General features: G+C 40.9%; 1 protein-coding gene across 6 annotated transcripts in view; it reads left to right on the top strand.

The window, feature by feature from the left end:
* The first annotated feature begins 1,274 nt into the window (after nt 1-1,274).
* The window catches only part of LOC110526377 (sorbin and SH3 domain-containing protein 1), an 83,646-nt gene continuing 78,743 nt past the window's right edge, over nt 1,275-6,177 (top strand). For 2 of the 6 annotated variants that reach the window (XM_021607332.2, XM_021607304.2), the window contains exon 1: nt 1,278-1,457. The gene's annotated coding sequence lies outside the window, so the exon portion shown is untranslated. Of the gene's footprint in view, nt 1,458-1,545; nt 1,559-6,177 lie in introns of those variants that run through there. The other 4 variants (XR_002473938.2, XM_021607324.2, XM_021607355.2 and 1 more) reach the window with 4 other exon arrangements.

Genomic DNA, 6,177 nt, shown 5'->3' with positions numbered 1-6,177 from the left:
AAAACAAAATGTGGAAAAAGTCAAGGGGTGTGAATACTTTCGGAAGGCACTGTATATGAACATCATGCATGAAGGTTTGGGTGTGTAGAACAGAACCACATAGAACGTCATCCTCAAGTCAGTCAATTCGGTAAGTAAACTGAAATCCATATTTAAAAGGGACATATTGGATTCAAACAACAACAAAGCGGCACCCTGTCACTTTTTTGGTGAACAGTTGAGGGGTGGGACTGTATAAGCATAATAAGAAAAAAGGCATCTATTTTCAATTACTTCTAAATAAACTCAAATGGAGAAGCTATTCATTTCAAACGTTTTTCAATGTTAAATTCAAATCACTTTCTGAATTGACTGAGTTGAATTCTAATGACTCCAACCCTACAATAGACGCAGTGGTAGTGTAAATGATTTCGTAATAGCTAACATGCGTTAGAATTGTAAACGGTTTTCAACAAATTGATCAAATAAGGAATATGTTTGTTTGTCACGCTTGTTCGTGGATTGTGTACCACTGTATTATATTATACAAACGATCACACAATGAACTTTGATTTTACAAATGCAAAGATGAACCATTTATGTAATCTGTTTTAAAATAAAAGTTTTGAGTTCATGTTTGGCACGCACCACAAGACATGGACATGAACATTCATTTCCTTGAAAGGAGTGCCATCAGCAGACACGCGTTTTACACCGCACACTGTACATAGTGGATGTAACGTACAATATGAGCCACTTGATGGCGCTCTGTACATGATTTACACCGTTTTTTTTGTATGAAAAGAGAGTGATGTTTGTTTCTTTCTTTCTTTTGTAACACTATCAATTGTCTGATGCTTTGATGTATATTTCATTGTCAACCTGCACAGCACAACACACTATTGTCCGCTTACATTTGAGTGTATTTTTGGCACTTCCATATAGCTTCATTGACAAGTGAGCCCAAGATGGATCCAACAAGCTAAACGTATGGTGTATTAATGTATCACATTTGCACCTGTTCCTGAGTCACTATGCATAGTGGTCCTTCAACCAGAAATACACTTTAAAAACACCATCTTCACCAAACTTACTACTTACTACCTCATAGGCTACAATTAATCAAATGCATTCAATTCATCTCACAATACGCATTTTACAAGAGTTTACTTAATCAAATTATCCGTCAACATTCTAATGATGAGACACGTGTAAGAAGCTTGTAATGTAAGAGCGATGAAGATATCCCATAATAGGACATAATGAGTCCTGACGCCACCTCCATCATTTCGCCTGTCCTCAAGGAGGGAAAGACGCATGCATTTGAGCAAGGGGTGAGATGCGAACCGTGTCGAGGAGATTGGTGGGTGTGTGTGTGCCTGTGTGATCGCTGTGGCGACTGTACATTGTAGCAGAGACCTCACTGCCGCGTGTGGCAGCGATATTGATAAGGAACACTGGATTGCCACTCTACAAAGGTAAACATTTGTCATTTTATTGTCTGCCTTTCTCATATGCTTAATTTTGCTCGTCAGATAAATATCGTGCATAAAACCATTTGGATTGCCACTCTACAAAGGTAAACATTTGTCATTTTATTGTCTGCCTTTCTCGTGTGCTAAATTTTGCTCGTCAGATAAATATCGTACATAAGGCAATTTGCATCATGCCCACGTTGGATAATTTCGCTCCCCTGACAACATAAACGTTGACAAATGTGTCTTTCATTTGAAGGCTCGAGTGACTTGCGTCAATAATATCACGAGTGTTTGATTGTAATTCTAGCACTTACCTATTACCTGCACTGATGCGCTAAATACCGCAGTGGAGACACATCCATCTGATATCTGCAACCACACGACTAACCGCCGCTCATCCTTGTGTCGAGACACTATAGGGTTGTAAAAATAGAGTATTCTAAATATTGGAACTAAGGAAAAAAACGTGTTTTTTGTTGTTGCAGGGAACGCTACAAGCCGCGTGCACATTATTGAACACCGTCACTTGAACTCTTTCCAAATTATTTTACTCTTGATTAGTTCACAATATTGAGGATTTTTTTTCTCCCGTAATAGCAGAAATAACATATGGCAACATGGTATGTGGGTAAATACATGAATGGCATCATTGGTGTGTATGGGCTGTAATGCACATAATACGGCACTGATAGGTAACCCCATTCAACTTTTGTAGGTACAGTACAGTATAATGACGTGTGGATGGTTGTCTACTTACAAACTAGCATCTCAAAATGTGAGTGTGGGAAAATTGAGTCCAGAGCTCCTAAATTCCCATTGTTATTATCTTCTCTTTGCGTTGCATTCCCCTGTACAGTATAGGCCTACCTGGTTCTCTGTGTAATCTGTGTGGATGTGTAAAAATGACACAATGAATAACATAAGGCTGTCTGGAAGTCCATACTGTGCTCTGCAGTTGGACTTAATAGGATTGCTGCATCACTCAGTGAATGAGCTGCAGTATTAAACAGGCAAAACCAAGAAACAAACAATAGACTACTCGTGGTCACCAAGTGGGAGATGAGAACCTCAACCTCTGGACACCACCGTTCCTTGATAATATATATTTATTTATTTTTTACAATTTATGAAGATTCTGGATTATGATATATTTTTTTGATTATCGTCACAAACCCACACTTCACCCATAGAGACGAAAGCAACTGTATGCCCCATAGGGACTGAATGTACAATAGTTATTGACACACTGAATGGCTACCTCCATGTTCCTGACAGTTTCTTTGACAAACAGGCAGGCTTCCTGATTAAGTGCATGTGACATGTACTTTCACACAACGGGGAGGGGCATGGAGGCGCTCAGTAACCACTGAATGACTGACCTCAGGATTGACCTGTGACCTCTCTCAGGAGGGAGAGCATGACAACACTCCCTCATTCACGTGTCTACACGATAGTGTTTTCGTGTCAACATCTACACCCATTCAGCCCATGTGTACCATGACTCTGCCCTGTCCTGCAAGACCAATTTGAGTACTCCTGTGAACCAGTAAAACCTTGAATCAAGGGGGATAGGTCCGCTCAGGACTGCAGCTGTAAACCGTGCTACCATGTGAGCCAGCACACCTTTCAGGCAACTGAGCATACATCAGCACTATATACAATGGAGGACTGTTGTCTATTGTCTAAGGAACTCTCTCTTTACCAGAAACATTTAACATGAACATGACATACTGATCAACATGCTGAATGGGTGACACATTCTGTAACAGTTGGCGAAGGATCTGTAGTAAACCCCATGTGCTCTGTCATTTATAATGAACGCGCCCCCCCCCCCCCCCCCCCCCCACATACCGTATTAATGCACTCTCTTTAAACCTTCACGTCCGACCTGTCCTCTTAGTCTTTATCAGGCGTCGCTCAAACGTTGGTGCTAACTTTTTTCCATCCAAAATATTTCCTCATGTATGGCCATATTCTGCCTCAGTGTTCCTATGCTGACATGTCCAATGGCACAGGTGCATTGCAAACTCAAATGTCACCCCGTAACATGTGAACAGCACGCAATTGTATGCACCAACTGCCGTAAGTCGCTCTGGATAAGAGCATCTGATAAACTACTAAAAAGGAAAATGGAAATGTAAGTACACGGAATAGTTATTTATTTGAGAGAATTGTCTATGGCTTGTTGTTTCTGTCTTCCCAGGCGGATGATTAACGTCTTCTCAGGCTGATGATTAATTATTTGTGTTGAGTGGTAAATATTTGATCAATCCTTTAGAATCATGTTACTTGGACCCCTTTGAAGTGAGAAGAACAACCACGAGACACGAATCAAAACTGAATTTCAGATTTGTATCAAGAGGTGCTTTACATGTCCATTATAAGGTTATTTAACATCTTTAGGATCTTAGTCAGAAGGGAGAATTTTCTATCTAAACCAAAAATCCAGTTTATGGTAGGCTATAGCTAGATAGGTTTTATTAGTCTCTAAATGCATTTATCCAACTTGCATGTATTTTTTCAGTACAACTGGAAACCAAGGCAGGGTTAAAGCCAGCATATTAATCTAGGAGTTGTTGTCAATTATTATGCATCAAATACCCAAATCAAAAGCTTTTATGTCATATTACTTGATGGCATATGATTTGTTTACAGATCCTAGACAGTACCAGATAGTGAGTGCATTTGAAAACAACATTCTCTTTATTCTCAATAACTGATGGTTCTCTGGGCAGGCCGGATGTTTCTGCCAGACACACCAGAAAGGTTTCTGTTTCCATTCTGTGTTAATGTTACTGCATGTTGCCTAGCAACCTCCCTCCCCCCTTTTCTCCATCTGCTACCATTGGCCAAAGTGGATAGTGCTACATGAAGTGTTGTGCTTTGGCTTTTCGAGGTCTGAGCACACAAAGGGAAGCCCACCAATGGAAGTGAGTAAACAAGAAAGTGAATAGAGAATTTATGGTTTGGTGATTGATTTCTTGTCACCCTCTCGCTGGCACTGCAAGCTGTGGTGGAAAAACCAAGGGAAAACAAAACACTTGCTGGCAGCTGTTTCGACAAAAGCATTTAGTCTTGCTATATGCCCCACTACTCTGCACCATGCAGGCACGGTAGAATATCAAATTCAAATGTAAAAGCCAAGCATTTGTTTATTTCTATTTTTTATTTTACCGTTATTTTACCAGGTAAGTTGACTGAGAACACATTCTCATTTACAGCAACGACCTGGGGAATAGTTACAGGGGAGAGAATGAGCCAATTGTATGTACAAAACATTAGGAACACCTGCTCTTTCCATGACAGACTGACCAGAGGAATCCAGGTTCAAATCATGATCCCTTATGGTCACTTGTTAAATCCACTTCAATCAGTGTAGACACAGGTTAAGAAGGATTTTTAAGCCTTGAGACAATTGAGACATGGATTGTGTATGTGTGCCATTCAGAAGATGAATGGGCAAGACAAAAGATTTAAGTTCCTTTGAAAGGGGTATGGTAGTAGGTGCCAGGTACACTGGTTTGAGCGTGTCAAGAACTGCAATACTGCTGGGTTTTTCACGCTCAACAGTTTCCTGTGTGTATCAAGAATGGTCCACCACCCAAAGGACACCCAGCCAACTTGACACAACTGTGGGAAGCACTGGAGTCAACATGGGCCAGAATCCCTGTGGAACACTTTCGACAGCTTGTAGAGTCCATGCCCCAACGAGTTGAGGTTGTTCTGAGGGCATTTCACACCGGTTGACCTCCTCCTTCTCTGCAGCAACCCCAGCAGCTGTGCAGAGCCCAACTGAGTGATCCGGGACAACAGCATCAATGTAACAGTCTTGCTTCCGTCCCTCTCCTTGTCCTAACCTGGGCTTGAACCAGGGACCCTCTGAACAAGCATCGTTAGCTATTGCTCGAAAAAAGCCGGGGTTCTTGCAGGGCAAGGGAAACAACTGCTTCAAGGTCTCAGAGCGAGTGATGTCACTGATTGAAATGCTGCTAGCGCGCACCGCTAACTAGCTAGCCATTTCACACCAGTTACATATAGTACTGTCGTGATGAAGCTGAGTGCCTGCTTATCCAAGTGAAAGATAAAGCTATCATTCTTGGAGCTGCCAGATAATAGGCTATCAGTGCCCTTTAGTGCTTGTGTCACAGTAAGAGGATAGACAGACATGGGGTGGCACACTTAAAACCGTGCAGATATAAATACATTTTTTGTTACATTTGTCTAAGTACTTGAAATGACTGGATTGTCGATTGCTTTTTTTTATATATATATTTTTTTTATATGTGAAGCTACTGTATCCTATGACAAAATAATCAAGTAGTCAGGTCACACAACCACTCAGGGAGTCATAACAGGTAGGACACTCAATAGTACGTAAGCCTGCATTTCATGTCTGAGTCAAAACACCACCCTGAAATAAGGAGAAACTTTCAACACTCTCTCAGGACATAACCTGAAAATTAATCAACGCGCACATAAACATGTTAGGGTTCCCCATTGTCTAAGCCAACAAGAATCCACCTTAGGTCGTGGCTTGTCCTCTGGCGGTCTTCCTGTTACAGAATGATCGAATCTTATTACTCTAGGTCAGTCAAATGGCATCTGATCTATGTCTATATTGTATGTTTAAAAAAAAAAAAAATCCCGGTTTCATATTTGTACTGTTTTGTACTTTTTACCAGGTGCCTAACAATAAGTATAATTGTTTATCCTCTCTCTG

The sequence above is a fragment of the Oncorhynchus mykiss genome, chromosome 1, assembly GCF_013265735.2.
Source record: "Oncorhynchus mykiss isolate Arlee chromosome 1, USDA_OmykA_1.1, whole genome shotgun sequence".
NCBI classification, from domain to species: Eukaryota; Metazoa; Chordata; class Actinopteri; order Salmoniformes; family Salmonidae; genus Oncorhynchus; species Oncorhynchus mykiss.
This window is presented reverse-complemented; position numbering and strand designations above follow the sequence as displayed.